We start from the raw sequence: 25,871 nt of genomic DNA on the forward strand, positions 1-25,871 counted from the left end.
GAATTGGGACTGCAATTTGAAAGGGAGCAGCATAACTCACATGTTTCAGTATCGCAATGGAATAAAGCGATTTACAGAGGCATGATGCACGAGCTTTCTCAGGTGGATTGGAGGGGCATACTCGAGGTTACGACGGTAGAGCAGAGATAGCTGAAGTTTTCTTGGATAAGGCACAGGATAGTCATGTTCCACAGAGGAAGATGTTCTCAAGTGGCAGAGGAAGGCAATCTCTTATTGTCACCGTATCTTAAAACTTTTCTTCCGAAGTTCATTTCTTGCCCTGTTTAATCGCACAAAGTGCATTGCTGAGATCTCACGTGATCGTCCACCGCTCGGTCTTTAATCCAGTCCATGTGCTCACCCGAGATCTGGTCCGGCTCTGAACTCCCCTCTCTGACCCCGCCCATCGCTGTTCTCCCTCGCTCAGCATCCCGCTTTGCTGGCAGCTCCTCTACTTCTTTTTAACCTTCCTATTCTTCAAACTCATCCTTTCTTCAGCTGAACTGATTTAACGTTCTGACAACGAGTCAGAACAGAGGGACGCTGTGTCAGAATTGGGAAATGGTTCAAAGGATAGAATAATGGGGCGGGTAGCAGATGTGTTCCAGATAACGCAGATATAATTATTTATATTTTCCCCACAGGAAGGTCAGACGCAGCATACGTACACCTGAAAATGGGTAAGTGAGTCTGTGCGCGGGGTGATAAGTTAACCAAAAGTGTTGTTGTACGCGTTGGGTGCTCAAACTGACGAAAAGGTCGGATGTGCTCAGGTAACACCATGCGACCGTAGCTCGTTAAACCGCCTCATGTGCGGCGCCTTGTGAAAGCCTTTCTGAAAATCTAAAGAACTCAGCAACAATTGACTTTCCTTTCCTTTAGCTGGGGATGAGCCAGCGTTTTCACAAGTAGATGATGTGTGTGAAAAATGCATCTAAGGGATCATAGATCAATGATTGAGAACAAATACAGACAGAGCATAAAAGTAAATTCTGCTGCAAAATTCCAAGTGGCTAAGAGTACAATACTAAAGAAGTTGCATTTAAATGCACGCTGCATTTTGAATAAGGTTGACGAACACGTGTTGTTATGACGTCATAGGCAGACCCAACTCTTACGTCAGAATGCTGTTCATTGTCTTTATTTCGGCATTCAATACTGTGATCCTTTCCAATCTGATCGCCAAAGTTCGTCTTCTTGATATCAGCTCATCCCTCTGCATTTGGACCTTGAACTTTCTGACTAACAGACCACAATCTGTTAAGTTAGACTACCTCTCTTCCTCCATTCTCATCCTGAATACTTGCGTTCCTGTAGTCTGTGTGCTGAGCAATCTTCTGTAATCCCTATTCACGTATGACTGCGTTCCTGTACGTTGTTATGATTCTATAATCAAGTTCGCAGACGTCACCACGCTAGTTGTCCTGTTCACAGGGGATGACGAGATGACCAACACGGACGTGGTCCAACACCTGGATACGTGCTGTGCCGACAGCAACCTGGCCCTTAACACAGAGACCAAGTAGATGCTTTTGGTCTTCAGGCATGCTAAGAGCCACACTCATGTCCCCATCTACATTAACGGTGCTGTAATGGAGTGTGTATAAAATATCAAATTCCTTGCTGTCCACATTTCAGATGAACTTACCTGGTCCCTGAACTCCTCCATCCTGATAAAAAAGGCGCAACAGCTCCTTTATTTCCTGAGGAGCAAGAAAACGTTCACCTCTGTCTCAGGATACGGACTAACTTTTATCGCTGTACTATTGAGAGCACCAACTGCATCTCAGTGTGGTATTGGCAGTTGTCCCGTATCGGTGTGCAAAGCAGTCCAGCGTGTGGTTAAAACAGCACACCTGATTAACGGCACGAAATTGCCCACCATTGAGAACATCTACATTCAAATCTGACTGGTCAGGGCATAAAGATTTATTAAGGATGCATCTCACCATAACCATGGAATTTTTACTTTCCTCCCATCCGGTTAGGCGCTTCAGGAGCCCCCACTCCCCAACCAGCAAGTTCAGGAAGAGCTTCTTCCCTGAGGCTGTGACACTGCTGAACATCACATCACAGCGCTGAACAGTTTTGCATCCATATTGTCCTATCTCAGTACTTTTATATTGTTGTGCTGTACCACTTACTTTTTAATCACAGTTGTTATTTTTAATAACAGTAGTGTGGCTCTGTTTGCAACAGATGCGTTAACATCTTCAGAAAGAGGCGACAACAAAGGTGGAATCTTTCTTGGTTTAGTAAGGAAATTGTAAGAGGAAAAATGCACACTCTGGGAACCATATATAGGCCTCAAAATAGTAGACAGGATGTGTGGTTCAGATTGCAAAGGGAGCTAGAAGAGGCATATAGGAAGGAAAATGACACAATCTTAACGGGAACTTAAATCTACAAGGCTATTGGGAAAATCTGTTTGCCAACGCATTGCACGTGAGGAATTTGATGAATCGCTGTAAGATGGCTTTTTCGAGCAGCTTGTTCTCGAGCCCATTCGTGGAAAAACATTTTAGATTGTTTTTCGGTAATAATTCGGGAAGGGTGACGTATATGAGCTCTTAGGAGTCGGAGATCATACTCTGATTCAATTAATACTGCACTTTGATCGGAAGAAGAAGTATAATTCACATCTAAGAGTATTGCAATGGAATAAAGGAAATTACAAATGCTTGTGTGATGTGCTTGCCCAGGTGGATTGGTGAGGAATATCGGGGAGGATGATGGCAGACCAGAGATGACGGAAAATTCTGGGAATAACTCAGAAGGAACAGGATACATATGTAACACAGCAGCAGAGTTTGACAAGTGAACGGGGTAGGCAGCCGTGGCAGCTAATGGATTATAAGGACTGCATAAAAACCATAGAAATTGATTTTCATTCAGTAAAAGTGAGTAAGAAGCTTTTCAATTCGAAAAACGGGCATCCAAAAAGGAGTAAGGTTAGAAAAGATGACATATGAGAGCAGGCTACCGAATACTATAAACCCAGGACACAAGAAGTTGTTTTATTTTAAGTTATGTAAAGCGAAAAATGGAATTGAGAGTTGATATTGAAACGTTGGAAAATGATGCTGGTGCAGTGGTATTGGGTGCAACAAATCGCCAATGTACAACAGATACGTTGCCACTGCCTTCACTGTTGAACACACTAGCGTTGCATCAGAGGGTGGTGAACATCAGGAAGCAGAAATGAGTGTCGTTATTATCAGAAAGGAACAGGTGCCAGGGAAACTTCAAAGACTTAAGGTGTATAAGTCACGTTGGCCATTTCTACTACCATAAGACCATAAGACAAAGGAGCAGAAGACGGCCATTCTGCCCATCGAGTCTGCTCCGCCATTTCATCATGAGCTGATTCAATCTCCCCTTTAGCCTGGGATACACAAAGTCATTGTCTGTACACATGCAATTGAATATTCCGCCTTATCTAACGAATCCTTCTCTGTCGATTGGTTGCCGCACACCTCATCGCCCTTGAATGTTGGCCAAATTCCTGTTGTCTTCCGCAGTGATGGTCAATGCAAAAATAATGGCGCTCATCCACCATGTTCCTGAATCCTATTCAAACCGCTCCAGCATCAGGTTCAATTTGTAATTATAGCTAATAGTTGTTCAATTTATAATTGTTCCTTCTAGCCTATTGCTTATAGTTGCTCAATTTACAGTTGTTCCTTCTAGACTCTTGCATATTGTTTCCTTATCTAAAATTCTGTTCTTCTAGGATCCCTGTGTTGTCCGTCTTAATTGTACAAAGAGACTTCATGAGGTTTCACGTCGTTATCCACGGTCAGATCTTCAACTCATTTCACGTGCTCGGCCTTTTGCCCTGTTTAATAACTCACCCGAGCTTTGTCCCAGCTCTCGGCTCCCCTCGCTGCTCACTGACCGTCTCAGTTCTGCATCGCTTAGCATTCCGCTTTGCTGGCAGGTCCTCTAAACCTCTGTTTATTTCAGATTCTTCAAACAGATCCCTTTTCACACGAAACTGCTCGAATGACTTGACAGCGAATGAGAAATGTGGTACGCTCTGACAGGTCTGGGAAATGGACCAAAGGGTGGTTTAAGAAGCCGGGACGTGATTACGCGTTACTGAGAAAGATGTTTCTATTTTCCCCCACAGGAAACGCGGATGCAAAACATCTCCACCTCCGCTACGTTGTAACGTGACCTTAAAATCGAAGTCTAGTTTTGTGCACGGGGCGATTAAAGTGTTGCCGTATCGGGTGGCTGCTACACCTGACGGATGGGTCGGGAACGCTTCGGTAACACTATGCTTTCCTAGCTTGTTAACCAGCTTCGTGCGGCACGTTGTGATCCTTAATAAGTTCCCTCACAAGCTTCAGCTTGGTGCACCTGGTGCAGATTTGTTTATCCGAGAGGGTGGACGACGTCTGGACCTCCCGCATTGCAAAAACACCGCCGCTGTACCAATTCTCTCTAACCGACGAGGAAAGGAGAAATAAGATCGGATGATAAAGTTGCCGATAGTTTTCCACCGCCTACGCTTGAAGATCTTGGAATGGCGCACTCTAAAGCCTAACACACACAAGAGCATTGCCGCGACGCACGCGCTTGAATTTTCTGCTTTCCCATTGAATCCCTCTCTGCTGGTGGGTGTCCGCACAACAGATTTCCCTTGAGATGTTGACCAGATCACTGGTGTCTTCCACAGTGAAGATAGATTCAAATAACCTGTTGCGCTTATCCATCATTTCCCTGAGTCTCATTGAAACCTCTCCACCGTCACGTTCTATTTGTAACTGTGCCTTATAACATCGCTTATTCTCTCCATATCTTCCAATGTGTTTTTCCAGGGTCCCTTTGTTGTCCACCTTAATTGTACAAAGTGCGCTGTTGAGACCTCACGTGATCATCTATTGCCAGCTCTTCAGCCCACTTCATGTGCTCAGCCTTTAACCCTGTTTAGTAACTCAGCCGAGATGTGGTCCAGCCTTGAGCTCCCTCTCTGCGTCGGGGCGTTCGCGGTTCCGCGTCGCTATTCATCAAACTTTGCTGACAGGCCCAGTCATTCGTTGTTCTCATCACATTCTTCAAACTCATCCCTTTTCGAAATGACCTGTTGGAACGTTCTGGTTAAAATTAAAAACAGTGCACAGTGACAGGACCGGGAACATGTTCAAAGGTTGGGTTAATGAGCAGCGAAGCAGATAGGTTCCAGATTACAGAGATATAATTGTTTCTATTTTGTTCACAGTCTTGGCAAATTCAGTCCACTTACAGGGATGGCTGTTTTTCAACTTGAGGGGTAAGTGGAAATTGAAGACTAACTGTTTTGCTGTAACTGTTTTGCTGTATTTTGTGAAAACATTTCAGAAAATCTAATAAATCAATCATTGATTTTTCTTTACGGCCGATTTACTAAAGTAGTTGGGTGTGGTTAAGATAAAGTGTCAGAGATAAGAGATCCAGTATGAAACAGTTGATGAAGGGCCACAAGTTTATAAGTAGATGATGTAAGTATGATGCCTGTAGAGAAGGACCAGGGCGGACAGAGCAAAGAGATCAGTTCAACGGCAGAGGTGAATTTCAAATGGCGAGGAATGCTGGACTGGCCCTGCCGCATTTAGATGCGTGCAGCATTTAGAAAGGAATGGACCAACAATTAGACACTAACGCCAGGGGCGTCACTGAGTACCGGCAGAAAGACGGTCGAATGTGGGAGCTTAACATCTAAGGATATCCTTTTTTTGTCAACAGCACATGCAGGAAGGCATATGCGTTGGGATGGTTCTGTTGGTAACAGATGATATAACATCTGTAGAAATATGTTAGGGTCGGAGAATGTGGAATCTTTGTAGGTGGATTTTGGAAATTCTGCGAATATATACACATGTGAATAATATATTGAAGTCAGAATAATAGAGAACATGTGTGTATTACTTTGTAAAGGGAGCCCGGAAAGCGCATGTAGGAAGGAAATCGTGAGTTAAATAGGGGGACAGATTCAGGCAGAAAAGGGAGGCTGCCAAGCGGAGCAGACATCAAAGGAGCGTTCATCGACCGAAGTGATCTTAGGCAGAACGGTAGGGCATTGTTTCATTCGGGATTCGTGGATAACGTGTCGAAGAGATGTATGTAAAATCTGAGGAATAGAAACAGGATATATGTCTGTGAGGCCGGTGTTCTGTACTGGTGCGAGATGTGGGAAATCCGGGAGACACCCAGCCTGCCGGACGACTACGTGCGCATCAGGTGCGTCGAGCTGCTTCTCCTTAGGGACCGAATTAGGGTACGAGACAGGTAGTTCGATTACCTTCGTCCTGTCAAGAAAAGTGAGGAGGAGCAGACAGGAGTTACAGGCAATCAGGATATGACTAGCTACCTACAGCTCTTATCTATCACCTCTTTATTCTCCCTTATGCCTTGAAGATAATCAACTGCTTCTCCAGATCATTCAAACGTTCTCTCAGATGCGGCAGCACGGTGCAGCTGGTGCAGATTTGATTATCCATAAAGGTGGACGCCATGTAGTCCTCCCGCATCGCAAACTCAGTAGAAAACACTGCCTTCGGAGCAATTGGCACTGCCAGATGTGAAATGGAGAAGTACGAGCTTAATGATAAAGTTGTTACCTCCCTCAAGTCTGAAGATCTGAGACAGGCGCACTCTAAAACTTAGCACACTAAAAGCCACTGCCGCGAAGCTGCACTTGAACTTTCCGCCGTTTCGGTTGAATCCCTCTCCGTTGACTGGACCCGTCACGACACGCATGCCTCTGCATATTGGTCAAATTACTGGTATCTTCCACAGTAAAGACAGATGCAAACTACCTATTCCGCTCATCCATCCATCCATCCTTTCCCTGAACTCCATTCAAAGGTCTCCAGCACAATTTGCAATAGCCCATGGTTTTTGTATCCGTATTTTCAATTCTGTTCTTTTGATGTCCGCCTGAATCGCACAAAGTGCGCTGCTGAGATCTCACGTGACCTCCACATCCAGCTCTTCAACCCAGTTCATGTGCACAGCCTTTCGCCACGTTTCATAACTCACCTGAGATCGGCCCCCGCTCTGATCTCGCCTCCCTGCACCGTGCTCGTCCCAGTTCTGCATCGCTCAGCATCCCGCTTTGCTGGCACGTCCACTGATTCTTCGCCTTTCTTTCACATGGTTCAAAGTCATTCACTTTGGCACTAACGTTCTGACGTCAGAACAATCTGACGCTCTCATAGGATCGGGAAAAGGTTCGAGTTGTGGTTTAACGAGACGAGAATCAGATGAGTTCCGGATTACGGAGATATAAGTATTTCTATTTTGTCCATAGGGCCGACGAACACACCACAACTGAACCTCCGGTGGCTACTCGCCTTGACAGGTAAATGGATATCGAAGATAGTGACTATGCGCGGGACGAAAAATGAACCAAAAATGCTGCTGTATCGCGCGGGTGATCAAACTGACGGTAGGCGAAGCGAGATTTACAAGTGTGGGGGCTCGTCTTGGATTGAATCCGTTGGATGCGTGTGCTTACCCTGAGTAACGAACGAGTGGGCAGATATTCGTACTCTGGATGAATTGTTAATCCCACTGTTAATACCCTTAGGATTGCGACTCTCAGTGGAGGTTTGATAAAAAAGCGGGCGCAGGTGTCGTTTTAATGCAGACCAGCGCTAAGGTGGCTGGGGGCGTGTTCTATCCTTTCCAGGAGTGCGAGGAAAGAGTGGTCGGATTCGAAATGTTTAATTAGACCACGTCCCACGTGAAGTGTAAGAATATCCGCCCTTAATTCTCTGAAGAACAAATGCAGAAATTAAATTAAAAGACCCAGCTGTGGCAGGTTCCGCCTATGGTCTGAATTAACGCCCACTCCTGAGATGAGGTCGGAAGGGACTCTCAGTTATTAATGAGCGGCAGTGCAGGATGATGAATGGTTGAATGATTGAATGGAAGGGATGCTGACGTTGTGAGAGCCGTCAGTTTAAATTATGCCGTAACGACAGCTTTCAATTATCTGCAAGCAAGCACTGGACCATGCTTTTGGTCCGACTGGAGGCCCACTGGAGCTCAAGGGTGGTTTCAAAACATGCGTCAGGAGAAGGGAAAGAAGCGTTCTGATTTTATTTTTCTTCCGCAGAGGCAGCAAAATTGCTTGCGGCGCAGAGGGTTCATTCGGGAGGGTGAGTTGGATGAGTTACGAATAGACCAGGTAGCCAGGGGCACCAAGTTCTATGACCTGATAGCGTGGCGTCTCCGAAAGGCTCAAAAGCCGCGCCCTGCATCTGTTGTTGAGCTGATCAGAGAGATATGGAAAGAGGAGAACGCGGCGGAAGCGCGGGAGGACTCAGTCAGCAGGGTACACTCCTCTTTAGTAGTCACCTGCGGTGGTGACCACAAATACCCTACACCGGGGAGCCGTTGAGGAGATTGTGGTAGAGTTGTGAACGGAGTTACGTCGACTGTAATCAGCGGGTGAGACCCCTCCCCCATTAGATGCAGCTGAAGAGGGCGGATTCCCCAAGGGGTACACAATGCAGGTGTCACGCCAGAAGAAGCGTGAGCCCCCGGGTACCTCAGCAGGGACAGCCGTAGGGAAAACTTAAAGGAGACACAGAGAGGGGGCGGCCTGGTGTCTCTGCGGAACACATTCCCTGCAATGTAACAAGAATTCCCCAAACCAAAAGATCTTATTCTTAAAGGCTTAGTGGTTCCACGCTCCAGTGTGTCACTGTGAATGGGGGTAATTACGCTTAAGCCATACTCCATACTTAAGCCATACTTAAGCCATACGGGTCGCAGGTCACGTTACTGTACTGTTCGTTTTTCAACCGGTATCTGACGCACTTACCCTTGACACCATTGGACGCACTGGAGATTTGAGGACTCAGTGCTGTTGATCATCCATACGACGGTTATTTGTCAGTGAAACTGGAGTTCTCGTAGGCTGCTGTGGTAGTGTCTGGGGTTCTTGATACAGTGGTTCTGCTTTGTCCGGAACCTGTTGAGAAGAGCGGTGTTTCAATACTGGTACAGACCCACACACCTTTAGTAGACCCAGTGTTTCGAGCTGCTTTTGAGGAAGTGTGTGGTAGCATTGGGCTGGATACGTAATTTAAGCAAGTGACTGTGTGGTTCAGCCAGTCGAATCTAATAGTGGTACCTCCTGGGGAAGTACAGAGAGTGATGGGGACCCCCACATCTCCCGGAGTGCCAGAGGGCGAAACCCTCTTTGTGGATGCTCGGGAAGATCACGAGGGGAAATCCGGATTTCCTGCTTGGGTACTGGTGAGGTCCGAACTCCAGAAGCCCTCGTTTGTACAGGCGAGCAGTATGACAGTGATTTTCAGAAACTCTACGTATAGGGAGGTCAGATTTAAGCTAGTGACTTCCCTGGCGCATTTTATACCCGGTGACGGTAATGTCTAGTGTCACTGTGAGGCACGCCGGGGAGGGACTATTGGAAAATAGGTTGGGGGAGTTGATCGCTGAGGTATTCAACTCGGGGGAATGTTCGGTGCCGCCGGGTTAAGGAAAGGTGTCTGGTAGGAAAGATGTTGAGTATGAAAGTTATCTCTTCCATTGGCGAGTGTGATGTGGGTTGTTCCAAGAGCACTGCACACACTCTGCGGGTGACAGAGGACACGCCGTTTAGAGAGAGGTCGCGGCGACTGGCCCCTGCAGACGTGGAAGACGTGCGGCAGCACTTCTGTAAGCTGAAGGAAGCTGGGGTCATCACGGATTACCGAAGCCCCAAGGCGCCCCAGTAGCAGTGGCCCAGAAGAAGAACGGGAAGGTACGCATGTGTGTGAACTATAGGGCTCTGAACACCGCACCGTCCGTGACCAGTATACCGTCCCGAGTGTCGAAGACGCGCCGGCATGTCTGAGAGGTGCGAAGTGGTTTAGGGTGCTGGATTTGAGTAGTGGATATTACTAGATCCCGATGACTGATGCCGTCATGTATATGTCCTCTCGGATTCTTCCAGTTCGAAAGGATGCCCCAGGGCATATTGGGAGCCCTTGCCAATATCCAGCGGTTCATGGAGAAGACTGCTGGGGATATGAACTTGCTTGAGGTGTTGTTGTATATCGATGAACTCATAGTATTTGGATTCAGATTGGAAGAACATGAAGCGAGACTACTGAATGTTCTTGGCCGCCTGAAATCTGAAGGGTTAAAACTTTACCTGGACAAGTGCCAGTTCTGCTAAACGTCTAGTAGCTGTGTCTGACACAACCTCAGGGAATGGAACAGCTACAGACCCGGCGAAGATGGAAGCGGTGACCATTTGGGCAAGGGCTCCGACTGTGAACGCTCTGCGCTCGTTCTTCGGGTTCTGTGGTTATTATCGGAGATTCGTGAAGGGCGACGCCAAAGTGAGTCACACATTGAATCAGCTTCTGTGTGGTTACCCTCCCTTGGAGAAGAAAGGGAGAGCGAAACATTGAAAGGAGCCCTTTGCACAGAGGTTGGATGTAAACTGCGAGGAGCCCTTTCAGTCGCTGAAGGAGCTGCTGACACAGGCGCCGGTGCTGGATTTTGCGGACCTCCGATTGCCGTATGTACTGCACACATATGACGGTCAAGAGTTTTTTTAAGATGCATGAGGGACTGGACAGGGACGCAGAGTGGGATAACATTCCTGAACCTGGGGTGAAGGCCACATGTCAGTTTGCCATCACCCTGAAGGCAGAGGGAAATGAAAGGCAGGATCGTGTGGCGGATCAACTGGCGGCTTCTGATATCGCCATTCGCCAAGTTTACTGTCATCGGACTGCTCTGAAGACAGATCAGCTGCCGGATTTGAGTTCTGCTCAGCGAAATGTACCGGGCATTGGCACTATTTGGACAGTGGTCGAAAAGAGAGACATGGCTCAGGCAGAGAAGACGAAGCACGCTTCTGTGCCTCCATTACTGAAAGAATGGCCTCATTTGGAGTTGAAGAAAACATCTTATACCAGGTCAGGTCATCCCCGGACCGACTGATTGAAATCAAGCCGTGCATTCGCTGCATACGGCGGAAGACAGTGCCTGGGCCGGCAGCTTGTTTGTCCCAATTGCAGAGTGCAGGGCTGCTCGTCCTGGTGTGTATGGATTTCCTGTCAATAGAACAGCGAATGCCTTGGTCATCACGGACCTCTACACCAGATATGCTCAGACATTTCCTACCAAGGACCAGAGCGCGACTACGGTGGCAAACGTGTTATGGGAGAAGTATTTCTTTGAGTGTGGCTTTCCCAGGAGGATACATAGTGACCAGGGACTTAGAGAGCAGACTCATCTATGAGTTACTGGCAATGCTTGGAGTCGAGACGTTTAGGACCACGACGTATCACCCTCACAGCGATCGTCAGCCTGAACGGTTTAATCGGACGTTGCTAGACATGCTCGGGACCCTGGAGATCAGCGAGAAGAGAGAGCGGAGTCAACCTACTGGGCATCTGGTTCACAGTTATAATTGTACACAAAGTGAAGCTACTGAGTACTCGCTATAGTATCGGATGTTTGGGCCCGAGGCGAGGTAGCCCATTGACTTTTGTTTTGAGACTGACGAGGGTGATTACCACCGAAGGCTTATTTGAAGTATGTGTGTGCTATGAGATCTGAAAAGGGCTTATGAATTGGCTGGGGTCGCGGCCGCCATGCAAAATCGAGGAAAGAAGAGGCGGCATGATCAAAAAGTGAGGTTCTCCCAAATCCTGCCGAGAAATTTGGGACAGCCTGGAAAGCACAAGTTGGCTGACCGCTGGGCGGCCACACTCTATGTGGTGGAGAGTCTGATGCCAAACCTAAAGGTTTTCTGATTGAATCCAGAGGAGGGGAATGGGCCTGTCAAGATTGTCCATCGGACTTGGCTGTTGCCTCTGGGACAGGAGGTGCAGGTTGACCTGCAGCCCGACTTTGAACTTACACCCAGTAAGAGGACTTTGCCAAAAGGCAGGACGACTGCAGGGCCCACAGCGGGAGAGGTTAGGACTGCCCCTACCCCAGAGAAGGATGGTTTGCTACCTCGCGGTTGCCAGGGTCTAGGATGTCTCTGATCGCGTGCACGTCATTCTGAAATGGGAGGGTGATCAGCCAGATGTCATGGTACACATTGGTACCGCTCACGTAGGAAGAAAGAGTGAGGGGACCCTGAAGAGAGAGTGCAGAGAGCTTCGCAGCAAGATAAAATAGCAGGACATCGAGGGTAGTAATCTTAGGATTGGTACCTGTGCCACGTGCCAGTGAGGGTAAGAATAGGATAATCTGGTGGATGAACACATAGCTGAGAAACTGGTGTCGGGGGCAGTGTTTCAGATTTCAGGATAATTTGGGACCTCATCTTGGGCAGGAGGGAGCTGTACAAGATCGACGGGTTACCCCTGAAGTACAGGGGGACGAATATCCTTGCAGGGAGGTTTGTTAGTGCTATTGGGGAGGATTTAAACTGGAATTGCAGGGGGATGGGAACCAGAGTGCCAGACCAGATATTGAAGCGGGGTGAAAATAAATTATGTTAAAAGTTCATGCAAACTCACAAATAGAAGCGTTGTGTGTGGTGGTAATAATCTTCTGAGGTCTGTCTACTTCAATGCGAGTCGTATTGTGGGGAGCTGAGTGCATGGACTGACACATGAAATTACGACATTGTAGCTATTAGCGAAACTTGGCTACAGGAGGGACAGAAATGGCAGCTTAATGTTCCAGAGTTCCGAAGTTTCCGACGTGATAATTGGCAGAAGAATGAAGGGTGGAAGTTGTGGCATTGCTTGTCAGGGAAAATGTTACAACAGTGCTCAGGCAAGACTGATTAGAGAGCTTTTCTACCGACGGCATATGGGTGGTGCTGAGAAGCAAGAAAGTTATGGCCTCATTAATGGAGTTGTATTATAGACCACACGATATTCAGCGAGAACTGGATGAGAAAATCTGCAGAGAGATAGCAGACAACTGCAGGAAACATAACATTATGATAGCAGGGGATTTTAATTTTCCACCTTTTGATTGGGACTCCCATAATGTTAAAGGGTTAGATGGGTTAGGGTTGGTAAAATGTGTTCAGGGAAGTTTTCTAAAATAATATATAGAGGTACGAACTAGAGTGGATAGAATATTAGATCTCCTATTGGGAAATGAGTTAGCGCTGGTGACGTAAGTGTGTATAGGGGAACACTATGGTTCCAGTGATCACAACAACATTAGTTTAACTTGATCATTGGTAAAGATAGATCTGGTCCTCGGGTTGATGTTCTAAACTGGAAAAAGGTCAAATTTGAAGAAATGAGAAAGGATCTAAAAAGCGTGGATTGTGACAGGTTCTTTTCTGGCAAAGATGCCGTTGGTAAAAAGTAGGCCTTCAAAGGAGAAATTTTGAGAATGCAGAGTTTGTGTGTTCCTGAGAGGTATAAAGACAAAATGAATAAGGATCTGGAACCTTTGTTCTCTAGGGATATTGAATCTCAGATAAGGAAGAAGAGAGATGTATGACATGTATGGGAAACAGGGAGCAAATCAGGCGCTTGAGGAATATAAACAGTGCAGTAAAAAGAACCCTAAGAAAGAAATCAGGAGAGTTAAAAGAAGACATGAGGTAGCTTTGGCTGCCAAAGTGAAAGATAATAACCATATAACCATATAACAATCACAGCACGGAAACAGGCCATCTCGGCCCTCCTAGTCCGTGCCGAACTCTTAATCTCACCTAGTCCCACCTACCCGCACTCAGCCCATAACCCTCCACTCCTTTCCTGTCCATATACCTATCCAATTGACACAACTGAACTGGCCTCTACTACTTCTACAGGAAGCTCATTCCACACAGCTATCACTCACTGAGTAAAGAAATACCCCCTCGTGTTTCCCTTAAACTTTTGCCCCCTAACTCTCAAAACATGTCCTCTCGTTTGATTCTCCCCTACTCTCAATGGAAACAGTCTATTCACGTCAAATCTATCTATCCCTCTCAAAATCTTAAATACCTCGATCAAACCCCCCCTCAACCTTCTACGCTCCAATGAAAATAGACCTAACTTGTTCAACCTTTCTCTGTAAATTAAGTGCTGAAACCCAGGTAACATCCTAGTAAATCGTCTCTGCACTCTCTCTAATTTATTGATATCTTTCCTATAATTCGGTGACCAGAACTGTACACAATATTCTAAATTTGGCCTTACCAATTCCTTGTACAATTTCAACGTGACATTCCAACTTCTGTACACAATGCTCTGACTTATATAGGCCAGCGTTCCAAAAGCCTTCTTCACCACCCAATCTACATGAGACTCCACCTTCAGGGAACTATGCATTGTTATTCCTAGATCTCTCTGTTCCACTGCATTCCTCAATGCCCTACCATTTACCTTGTATGTTCTATTTGGAATATTCCTGCCAAAATATAGAATCTCATACTTCTCAGCATTAAACTCCATCTGCCAACGTTCTGCCCATTCTTCTAACGGGCATAAACCTCCAAGTAAGCTTTGAAAACACATCTCATTATCCACAGCACCTCCTACGTTAGTATCATCGGCATACTTACTAATCAAATTCACCACCTCATCTTCCAGATCATTTATGTATATTACAAACAACATTAGGCCCAAAGCAGATCCCTGAGGCACCCCGCTAGTCACCGGCCTCCATCCCGATAAACAATTATCCACCACTACTCTCTGACATCTCCCATCTAGCTACAGTTTATTACTCCAGCATTAATACCTAACGCATGAACCTTCTTAACTAATCTTCCATGTGGAACTTTGTCAAAGGCCTTGCTGAAGTCCATATAGACTACATCCACTGCCTTACCCTCGTCAACATTCCTCGTAACTTCTTAAAAAATTCATTAAGGTTTGTCAAACATGACCTTCCACGCACAAATCCATGCTGGCTACTCCTAATCAGATCCTGTCTATCCAGATAATAATTAATACTATCTCTAAGAATACTTTACATTTATTTAATTTTGTCAAACTGACATGTCTATAATTGCTAGGCTTACTTCTAGAACCCTTTCTAAACAATGAAACCACATGAGCAATACGCCAATCCTCCGGCACAATCCCCGTTTCTAATGACATCTTAAAGATCTCCGTCAGAGCTCCTGCTATCTCTACACAAACTTCCCTCAAGTTCCTGGGGAATATCCTGTCATGATCCGGAGATTTATCTACTTTTAAATTTCTTAAAAGCGCCAGTAATTCCACCTCTTTAATTGTCATAGATTCCATAACCTCCTTACTTATTTCCCACACCTTACACAATTCAATATCCTTCTCCTTAGTGAATACCGAAGAGAAGAAATCGTTCAGAATCTCTCCCATCTCCCTCGGCTCCACACATACGTGACCACTCTGATTCTCTAGGGGCCAATTTTATCTCTCACTATCCTCTTGCTTTTAGTATAACTGTAGAAACCTTTGGGATTCACCTTCACCCTATTTACTAAACCAACCTCTTATCTTCTTTTAGCTTTTCGAATCTCTTTCTTAAAAGTCCTTTTACATTCTTTATATTCCTCCGGCAACTCTATGCTGCCTATATCTATTATAGATATCCCTCTTTTTCCGAACCAAGTTTCTAATATCTCTTGAAAACCATGGCGCTTTCAAACCTTTAACCTTTCCTTTCAACCTAACAGGAACATATAGATTCTGTACCCTCATAATTGCACCCTTAAATGACCTCCATTTCTCTATTACATCCTTCCCAAAAAACAACTTAACCCGATCCACTCTCTCTAAGTCCCTTCGCATCTCCACAATGTTAGACTTTCTCCAAACTGACAGGCCCATAATTGCTATGTTTACTCTTAGAACCTTCTTTAAACAATGGAACCACATGAACCATACGCCAATCCTCGGGCACCTTACCGGTTTCTAATGACATTTTTTATATTTCTGTCAGAGCCCCCGCGATTCTACAGTAACTTCCCTCAAGGTCCGAGGGATCCGTAGATTTATCAACTTTAGTATTCCATAAAAGCGCAAGTACTTCCTTCTCTTTAATCGTCATACTTTCCACAACTTCCCTACTTGTTTCTCTTACCTTACAGAATTCAATATCCTTCTGCTTAGTGAATACTGAAGAAAATAAGTTGTTCAAAATCTCACTCATCTCTTTTGCCTGCACACATAGCTGTCCACTCTGATTCTCTGAAGCACCCTATCCTTCCCTATCCCTTTGCTATTAATATAACTGTAGAAACCCTTCGGATTTATTTTCACCTTACTTGCAAAAGCAATTTCTAATTTCTTTCTTAAGCTTCTTCTTAAATTCTTTATATTCCCCAAGCTCCTCATTTACTCCATATATATATTGTATTTATCTCTCTTTTCCCTAACCAAGTTTCCAATATCCCTTGAAAAGCATGGCTTTCTCAAACATTAAACCTTTCCTTTCAACCTAACAAGAACATAAACCTTCTGTACCCTCAAAACATCACCTTTAAATGACCTCTATTTCTCTATTACATCCTTCCCATAAAACAAATTGTCCCAATCCATTCCTTCTAAATCCTTTTGCATCTACTCAAAGTTAGCCTTTTTGCAATCAAAAATCTCTGTCCTGGGTCCAGTCCTATCCTTCCGATAACTATATTGAAACTAAATGGCATTGAGTTCACTAGACCCGAAGTGATCCTCAATACATACTTCCATCACCTGTCCTATTTTGTTCCCTAAGGGAAGATCCAACACTGCCCTTTCTCTATTCGGTACCTCTGCGTACTGCTGCAAAAAAACTATCCTGCACACATTTTACAAACCCCAAACCATCCAGCCCTTTTACAGTATGGCCTTTGCAGTCTATGTGTGGAAAATTAAAATCTCCTACAATCACAGACCTGTGCTTATTACAAATATCTGCTATCTCCTTGCAAATTTGATCCAATTCTCGCTTCCCATTAGGTGGTCTATAATACACCTCTATAAGTGTTACTACACCTTTCCCATTCCTCAATTCCAACCAAATAACCTCCCTAGTCGAGCCCTCTAATCTATCCTGCCAAAGCAACCTTGTAATATTTTCTCTGTCAAGCAACGCAACACCGCCCCCTCTTGTCCCACCGATTCTATCACGCCCGAAGCAGCAAAATCCAGAAATATTTAGTTACCAATCACACCTCGCCTGCAACGATGTTTCACTAATAGCTACAACATCAAATTTCCGGGCATTAATCCATGCTCTAAGATCATAAACCTTTCTTACAATACTTCTGGCATTAAAATAAATATATTTGACAAATTCCCCGCCTCCTCCTCTTTGTTTATCTCTAACAGTGGAGAAAAATTTACCGTCTTCTATTTCTTCCTTATCCCATACATCTGTTCCTAATCTTTCGTTCCCCTCACCCCCCCCCTCACACCACCGGGATCTAGTTTAAATCCACTGGAGCATCTCTAGCAAACCTGCCTGAACGAATATTTGTCCCCCTCCAGTTCAGATATAAAACGGGTCCCAACTTCACTGGAAAACTGCCCAATTATCTACAACTCTAAAGCCCCGCCTCCTGCACCATGTCTTCCGCCACGTGTTGATCTGCAGTATCTTACTATCACTAAACCCACCTGCACGTGGCACTGGTAGCAATTCTGCGATTGCTATCCTGGAGGTCCTGTCCCTTAACTTGGCACCTAGCTTTTTAAACTCACCTTTCAGGAACTCCTCACTCTTCCAACATAACGGCATTGGTCCCTACATGGACCACAACATCCGGCTACTCACCATCCCTCTTGAGAATACTGAGAACTCGATCCGAGACATCGCGGACCCTGGCTCCAGAGATGTAACAGACCATCCGGGATTCTCGATCTCTTCCACAGAACTTCCTATCTGTCGCCCTAACTATCTAATCTCCTATCAGTCCTGCTGTCCTCTTCACCCCATCCCTTCCCTTCTGAGCTGAGGGTCCAGTCTCGGTACCAGAGACGCAACCACTGCAACTAGTCCCTGATAGGTCGTCCCCACCAACAGTATCCAAAGCGGTATACTTATGATTGACGGTAACGGCCACAGGTGTGCTATTTTCATTCTGCCCATTCCCATTCCCTCTCCTGATAGTCACCCAACTACCTGCTTCCTGACGCCTAGGGTTGACTATCTCCCTGAACCACCTGTCTATTTCTGCCTGTAGCTCTCGAATGATCCGAAGTTCATTCAGCTCCAGCTGCAGATCCCTAACACGGTTTGTCAGGAGCTGCAGCTGGATGCACCTTTTGCAGGTGTAGTCATCGGGGACAGCTGTGCTCGCCCTGACTTCCCACATACTACAATGATAAAGTTGACAAATATTTTTAGCTCGCCCAAGCTTCAAGATCTTAGACAGGCGCACTCCAAAGGGATTTCCGCGAAAACGGAACCGAAATTTTCCGCTATTTCGGTTGAGTCGCTCTCTGTTGATTGGTCGCCGCATAGCCCATTAGTTTCAGATGCTGGTCAAGTTACTGGTGTCTTCCACAGTGAAGACAGATGCAAAATACCTATTGCGCTCATCCATCCATTATTTTCCTGATTCGCATTCAAACGTCTCCAGCACAATGTATAGTTGTGCCGTCTCACATGCCGTTTGTTGTTTCCATATCTTTAAAGCTGTTGTTTCTGTGTCCTTTTGCTGTTCGACTTAATCGCACAAAGCTCTCCACTGAGATTTCACGTGATCTCGACAGCTATGAACTTAGCCTTCTGGCCTGTTTAATAACTCACCCGAGATCGGACAGAGCTTTGGCATCGTCTCTTTGCACCGTGCCCACCGCAGTTCTGCGTCTCTGTGACACGCGCTTTGCTGGCAGGTCCACTGTTTCCTTGTTTTCTTCACATTCTGCAAACTCACTCGCTTTCGCACGAACCTGCTCAAGAGTTCTGGATAACGAAGGTATAATCATTTCTACTTTGCCTTCAGGTCCGGCGGACGCGTGACAACTGCATCTCCAAGAGCTTCTCGCCGTGGCAGGTGAGTGGAAATGGAAGGCTGTGACTGTGCCCGAGGTGAGAGATGAAACAAAAGTGTTGGAGTATCGCGTGGGTGCTCAATCTGACGGTATGGTCGAGATCACTCTGGTAATGACATGCTAATTAGCTCCTTAAATTGCTTCAACCGTGGCACCTTGTTAAAGCGTTTCTGACAGTCTAAGAAAACAACATTTGGCTTGTCTTTGCGTTCGGATTTCCTAGAGCTGTTGGGTGCGTTTAAAATATTATGGCAGAGAGAAGGGATCGAGTATGGTACAACTGATGATGAGTCAGTAAATTTAGAAGTAGAGGATGCGTGTCGCATGCTGTACGTGAGGGCGAATCAAGATTAGTCACAAATGCAGACAAAGCAAAGAATTAAATTCTACCATCGAGACAAAATTCAATGGGCGAAGAATGTAGGACTGAAGCTTTCGCATTTAGATCCGCGCAGCATTCAGTATTAAGTGGACGAATTTATCGTGCAATCAGAGATTTTTCGCGATGACGTCGTGGGCATCACCGAGTCGTGCCTGAAAGAAAGTCATAGTTGAGAGCTTAGCATCTTCGGATGTATTTTGTATCATAAGGACAGATAGGAAGGCATATGCAGTGGGGTGACTGCCGCCAACAGAAAGCATTAAACATTTAAAAATGAACCACATGTGCAGTACCTTGATAACGTCTTTCTGAAAATCTAAGGAATGAATATCAATTGACTTTCTCAGATTTACGAGGGTTGTTGGCAGTGGCTTAAGGATTGTCCATGTCGCATGCTATTTTGGGCAATGTCTCCCATCCACTCCATAATGTACTGGTTAGGCGCAGGGATACATTCAGCTAGAGACTTATTCAACTGAGATATAACACTGAGCGTCATAGGAAGTCATTCCTTCCTGTGGCCACTGAACTTAACAACTCCTCCCTCGGAGTATCTTACTAAGTTACTATTATTTAATTATTTATGGTTTTATATTACACTATTGTTGGTTGGTGCGGCTGTAATAAAACCCAGTTCCCCTCGGGATCAATAAAGTATGTCTGTCCGTCTATCTCTCTGTCTGTCTGTAATATGGCTGAGGAATGTGAGCAAGTATGATACAGCTGACTACGAGTCAGCTGGTTTACAATTAGATGCTATGTGTAACATGTACATGTCTTTTATAATGGAAAGATAAAATCAGCATGGTTTCTGTGAAAGGAGCACTTGCAGAAAAATCTGTAGATTTTTTCAAGGAAGCAACCAGCAGCGTGATAATAGGAGAGGTGATGGATTTCATTTACTTAGATTTTCAGAAGACGCTGGAGAACGTGCCACAAACGAGGCTGCTTAACAAGATAAAATCCTACAGCGTTACAGGAAACATACAATCACTGACAGGCTGGAGGCAGAGAATAGGATTAAAATAGGCCTTTTCTGATTGCCTTCCCGTAACTAGTGGTGTTACTCAATGTTCAATACTGGGTCATCTGCTTTTCACGTTGTCTGTCCATGACATAGATAAAGGAACTGTTGGCTTTGTGGTAATGTTTGCGGATAATACGAAGATGGCTAAAGGGATGGATAGTTCTGAGGAAGTTTAGAGATTGCAGCATGACATATACAAAGTGAACGACTTTGAAAAAATGTGACAGATGTTAAACAGTGTTGGGTAATGAACGATAACGCATTCTGGTTAAAGGATCAATAATGTGGACCCTTATCTAAATGGGGAACGTAAACATTCATGCAGAGAGATCAAAATACCTCGTACAAATTTCCCAAATGGTTAACTTACAGTGTAAGACTGGGGTATTGAAAGGAAATGAAGTGGTGCCATTTATTTTAATAGGAATAGAATACAAAAGCAAAGACAAAGGGCCGACCCTGTTTAAAGCACTGGTCAGCCGCACTTGCAGTTTTTCAACAGTTTTGGGCCCCTTTCTTCAGAAAGGACGTGTTGTCATTGGAGAAAGTTAATGGGAATGAGATAGTACATGCTAGTAATTCCGGGACTGATGGAGGTAACATATCAGGAGCGTTTGACTGTTTTAGAGCTCCAGACCAGCAATTGCGATCGATCTTGTCCTCATTCTCCGAAGGTCGTCGATCTGCAGCTCTTGTTCCTTTGTGTTCAGTTGCAATGCTGGACGTCTGGCCGACTTCCCACTTCACACCCGTGTACAGAACACTGTTTCTGTTGCGATTCTCACCTAAACAATATGCCCTAGTGAATGAAGAATGGACAAATAAGTACAGAGAGTTCAACTTATAAGACTATATGCCTCTCCAAAGCCTGACCTCGCGTAAGCCTGATGAGCCGAACCCTCTCCCAAAACAGGTCTCGTACATCCCTTTCTAATGAATTCAACTTTCAGAATGGTCGCTCCTCAATTCAGAAGCAAAAAAAAACAGACAAAAGAAATTAGAAACTTTCCATCAAAATCTGGATCGCCGCCTAATGAAAAAACAACTCTTTTACTGCACCCCGATGTTGAATGGCCGACTCAGAGATAAATCGCTGGAAACTCTGTTCACTTTTTTTAAAATCTTCTGCGCGTTCCTGACTGAAAAATATCTCTGTTTACGCATAGTCGCTTGCTGATTGGTTACTCCATGAACTCAGAAGATCTGCAGCCAAACCATACTCTCGATCGTCCTGCTTATGGACTGGCTCTTTCCACGCACCTCTGGTGTGGATTGCCCACGTGGTACAGCAATCAGGCGATTACTCAATGATAAAATAGCCAGACACTTTTCTGTCGCCTAAACCGGACGATCTTAGACTGGCGCACTTTCAAGCCTGGCATACTCAAAGTCATGGCCTATAGACATGCAATTGAATTTTCGGCCTTATCTGACGAATCCCTCTCTGTAGATTGGTTGCCGCACACCTCATCGCCCTTGAATGTTGGCCAAATTACTGGTGTCTTCCGCAGCAATGGTCAATGTAAATACTAATTGTGCTCATCCACCATGTCCCTGAATCCTATTCAAACCCCTCCAGCATAATGTTCAAATTCTAATTGTTCCTTCTAGACTATTGCATATGGTTGTTCAATTTACAGTTGTTCCTTCTAGACTCTTGCTTATTGTTTCCTTATCTAAAAATCTGTTCTTCTATGATCCCTGTGTTGTCCGTCTTAATTGTACACCGTGCGCTCATGAGGTTTCACGTCGTTATCCACGGCCAGATCTTCAACTCATTTCACGTGCTCGGCCTTTTGCCCTGTTTAATAACTCACCCGAGCTTTGGCCCAGCTCTCAGCTCCCCTCGCCTCTCACTGACCGTCACAGTTCTGCATCGCTGGGCATTCCGTTTTGCTGGCAGGTCCTCTAAACTTTTGTTTATTTCATATTCTTCAAACTAACTCACTTTTCAAATTAACTTGCTCGAATGACTGGACAGCGAATGAGAAATGTGGTACGCTCTGACAGGACGGGGAAATGGACTAAAGAGTGGTTTAAGAAGCCGGGAGGTGTTTACGCGTTACTGAGAAAGATTTTTCTATTTTTCCCCACAGGAAACGCAAATGCAACACATCTCCACCTGCGCGACGTTGTAAAGGGCCGTTGTAAGTAGAATCGAAAACTAGGTCTATGTACGGGGCGATTAAAGTGTTGCCGTATCGGGTGGCTTCTCCATCCGACGGACGGGTCGGGAAAGCTTCAGTAACACTATGCGAAACTAGCTCGTTAACCAGCTTCGTGCGGCACGTTGTCATCCTTAATACGTCCCCTCATAAGCTGCAGCTCGGTGCACCTGGAGCAGATTTGTTTATCCGAGAGGGTGGACGGCGTCTAGACCTCCCACATTGCAAAAACACTGCCGCTGTACCAATTCTCGCTAACCGACGAGGAATGGAGAAATAAGATCGGGTGATAATGTTGCCGATAGTTTTCCACCGCACTCTAAAGCCTAAAACACACAAGTGCATTGCCGCGACGCACATGCTTGAAATTTCCGCATTCCCATTGAATCCCTCTCTGCCGGTGGGTGTCCGCACAACAGATTTCCCTTGAGATGTTCACCAGATCACTGGTGTCTTCCACAGTGAAGATAGATTCAAATAACCTGCTGCGCTTATCCATCATTTCCCTGAGTCTCATTGAAACCTCTCCACCGTCACGTTCTATTTGTAACTGTGCCTTATAACATCGCTTATTCTTTCCATGTCATCAAATGTGTTTTTCCAGGGTCCCTTTGTTGTCCACCTTAATTGTATAAAGTGCGCTGTTGAGCTCTCACGTGATCATATATTGCCAGCTCTTCAGCCCACTTCATGTGCTCAGCTTTAACCCTGTTTAGTAACTCAGCCGAGATGTGGTCCAGCCTTGAGCTCCCTCTCTGCATCGGGGCGGTCGCGGCTCTGCGTCCCTATGCATCCAACTTTGCTGACAGGCTCAGTCATTCGTTGTTCTCATCACATTCTTCAGACTCAGCCCTTTTCGAAATGACCTGTAGGAACGTTCTGGTTAAAATTTAAAAAAGTGCACAGTGACAGGACCGGGAACAAGTTCAAAGGTTGGGTTAATGAGCCGCGAAGCAGATAGGTTCCAGATTACAGGGATATAATTGTTTCTATTTTGTTCACAGGCTTGGCCAACACAGTCCATTTGCAGGGTGGGCTGTTTTTCAACTTGAGGGGTGAGTGGAAATTGAAGACTAATTGTTTTGCTGTGTCGAGAGGGGGTTCAAACTAATGGTAGGGACGGGTGTGTTCCGATAACACTATGTCATCCTATCTCGTTAAGCCGCCTCATCTGTGGAACTTTGTGAAAACCCTTCAGAAAATCTAATAAATCAATAATTAATTTTCCTTTACGTCCGATTTACTAAAGCAGTTGGGCGTGGTTAAGATAAAATTGCAGAGATAAGAGATCCAGTATGATACATTTGATGAAGGGCCAGCAAGTTTATAAGTAGATGATGTGAGTAAGATGACTGTAGAGAAGGACCATGGCGGACAGAGCAAAGAGATTAGTTCTACGGCAGAGGTGAATTTAAAATGGCGAGGAATGCTGGACTGACCCTGCCGCATTTAGATGCGTGCAGCATTTAGAATGGAATGGACCAACAATTAGACACTGACGCCATGGGCGTCACTGAGTACCGGCTGAAAGACGGTCGAATGTGGGAGCTTAACATCTAAGGATATCCATTTTTTGTCAACGGCACATGCAGGAAGGCATATGCGTTGGGATGGCTCTGTTGGTAACAGGTGATATAACATCTGTAGAAAGATGTTAGGGTCAGAGCATTTGGAATCTTTGTAGGTGGGTTTAGGAAATTCTGCGAATAAATACACATGTGAATAATATATAGAAGTCAGAATAATAGAGAACATGTGTGGATTACTTTGTAAAGGGAGCCCGGAAAGCGCATGTAGGAAGGAAATCGTGAGCTAAATAGGAGGACAGATTCAGGCAGAAAAGGGAGGCTGCCAAGCGGAGCAGTCATCAAAGGAGCGTTCATCGACAAAAGTGATCGCAGGCAGAACGGTAGGGCATTGGTTCATTCGGGATTCGTGGATAACGGGTCGAAGTGAGGTATGCAAACTCTGACGAATAGAAACAGGATATATGTCTGTGAGGCCGGTGTTCTGTATTGGGTGTGAGATATGGGAAATCCGGGAGACCCCCAGCCTGCCGGACGACTACGTGCACATCAGGTGCGTCGAGCTGCTTCTCCTTAGGGACCGAATTAGGGTACGAGACAGGTAGTTCGATGACCTTCGTCCTGTCAAGAAAAGTGAGGAGGAGCAGACAGGAGTTATAGGCAACCAGGATATGACCAGCTCCCTACAGCTCTTATCTATCACCTCTTTATTCTCTCTTATGAGTTGAAGATAATCAACTGCTTCTCCAGATCGTTGAAACGTTCTCACAAAAGCGGCAGCACGGTGCAGCAGGTGCAGATTTGATTATCCATAAAGTTTGACGCCATGTAGACCTCCCACATCGCAAACTCAGTAGAAAACACTGTCTCCGGAGCAATTGGCACTGCCAGATGTGAAATGGAGAAGTTCGAGCAGAATGATAAAGTTGTTACCTCCCTTAAGTCTGAGGATCTGAAACAGGCGCAAGCTAAAACTTAGCACACTAAATGGCACTGCCGCTAAGCTGCACTTGAATTTTCCGCTGTTTCTGTTGAATCCCTCTCCGTTGACTGGACCCGTCACGACAGTAATTGGTCAAATCACTGGTATCTTCCACAGTGAAGACAGATGCAAAATACCTATTCCGCTCATCCATCCATCCATCATTTCCCTGAACTCCATTCAAAGCTCTCCAGCACAATTTGCAATAGCCCATGGTTTTTGTAAGCGTCCTTTCAATTTTGTTCTTTTGATGTCCGCCTGAATCGCACAAAGTGCGCTGCTGAGATCTCACGTGACCTCCACATCCAGCACGTCAACCCAGTTCATGTGCTCAGCCTCTCGCCCCGTTTCATAACTCACCCGAGATCGGCCCCCGCTCTGATCCCGCCTCCCTGCCCCGTGCCGTCCCAGTTCTGCGTCGCTCAGCACCCCGCTGTGCTGGCACTTCCGCTGATTCTTTGCCTTTTTTTTTCTCATGGGTCAAAGTCATTCACTTTGGCACTAACGTTCTGACGTCAGAACAATCTGACGCTCTCTTTGGATCGGGAAATGGTTCAAGTTGTGGTTTAACGAGACGGGAAGCAGATGAGTTCCGGATTACGGAGATATAAGTATTTCTATTTTGTCCACAGGGCCGACGAAGATACCACAACTGCACCTCCGGTGCCTACTCGCCTTGACAGGTAAATGGATATCGAAGACAGTGACTAAACGCGGGACGAAAAATGAACCAATAGTGCTGCTGTATCGCACGGGTGCTCAAACTGACGATAGTGTCAGGAGCGCTGTCGTAATACCATGTAATTTAGCTCATTAAGCCATCTCATATGCGTCACCTTGTTATAAGGTTTCCGAAAGCCGCAGAAAACAACAATTGACTTTTATTTTTG

At 45.5% G+C, this 25,871-nt stretch overlaps 1 long non-coding RNA gene across 1 annotated transcript; it reads left to right on the forward strand.

Moving 5' to 3' along the window:
* The first annotated feature begins 22,404 nt into the window (after positions 1–22,404).
* On the forward strand, positions 22,405–25,665 carry LOC132386759 (uncharacterized). Its single transcript, XR_009509663.1, has 3 exons — positions 22,405–22,455; positions 23,478–23,528; positions 25,614–25,665. It is a non-coding gene; the product is annotated as an uncharacterized LOC132386759 (long non-coding RNA).
* The last annotated feature ends 206 nt before the right edge of the window (positions 25,666–25,871 follow it).

Source organism: Hypanus sabinus, unplaced genomic scaffold, assembly GCF_030144855.1.
Source record: "Hypanus sabinus isolate sHypSab1 unplaced genomic scaffold, sHypSab1.hap1 scaffold_129, whole genome shotgun sequence".
NCBI classification, from domain to species: Eukaryota; Metazoa; Chordata; class Chondrichthyes; order Myliobatiformes; family Dasyatidae; genus Hypanus; species Hypanus sabinus.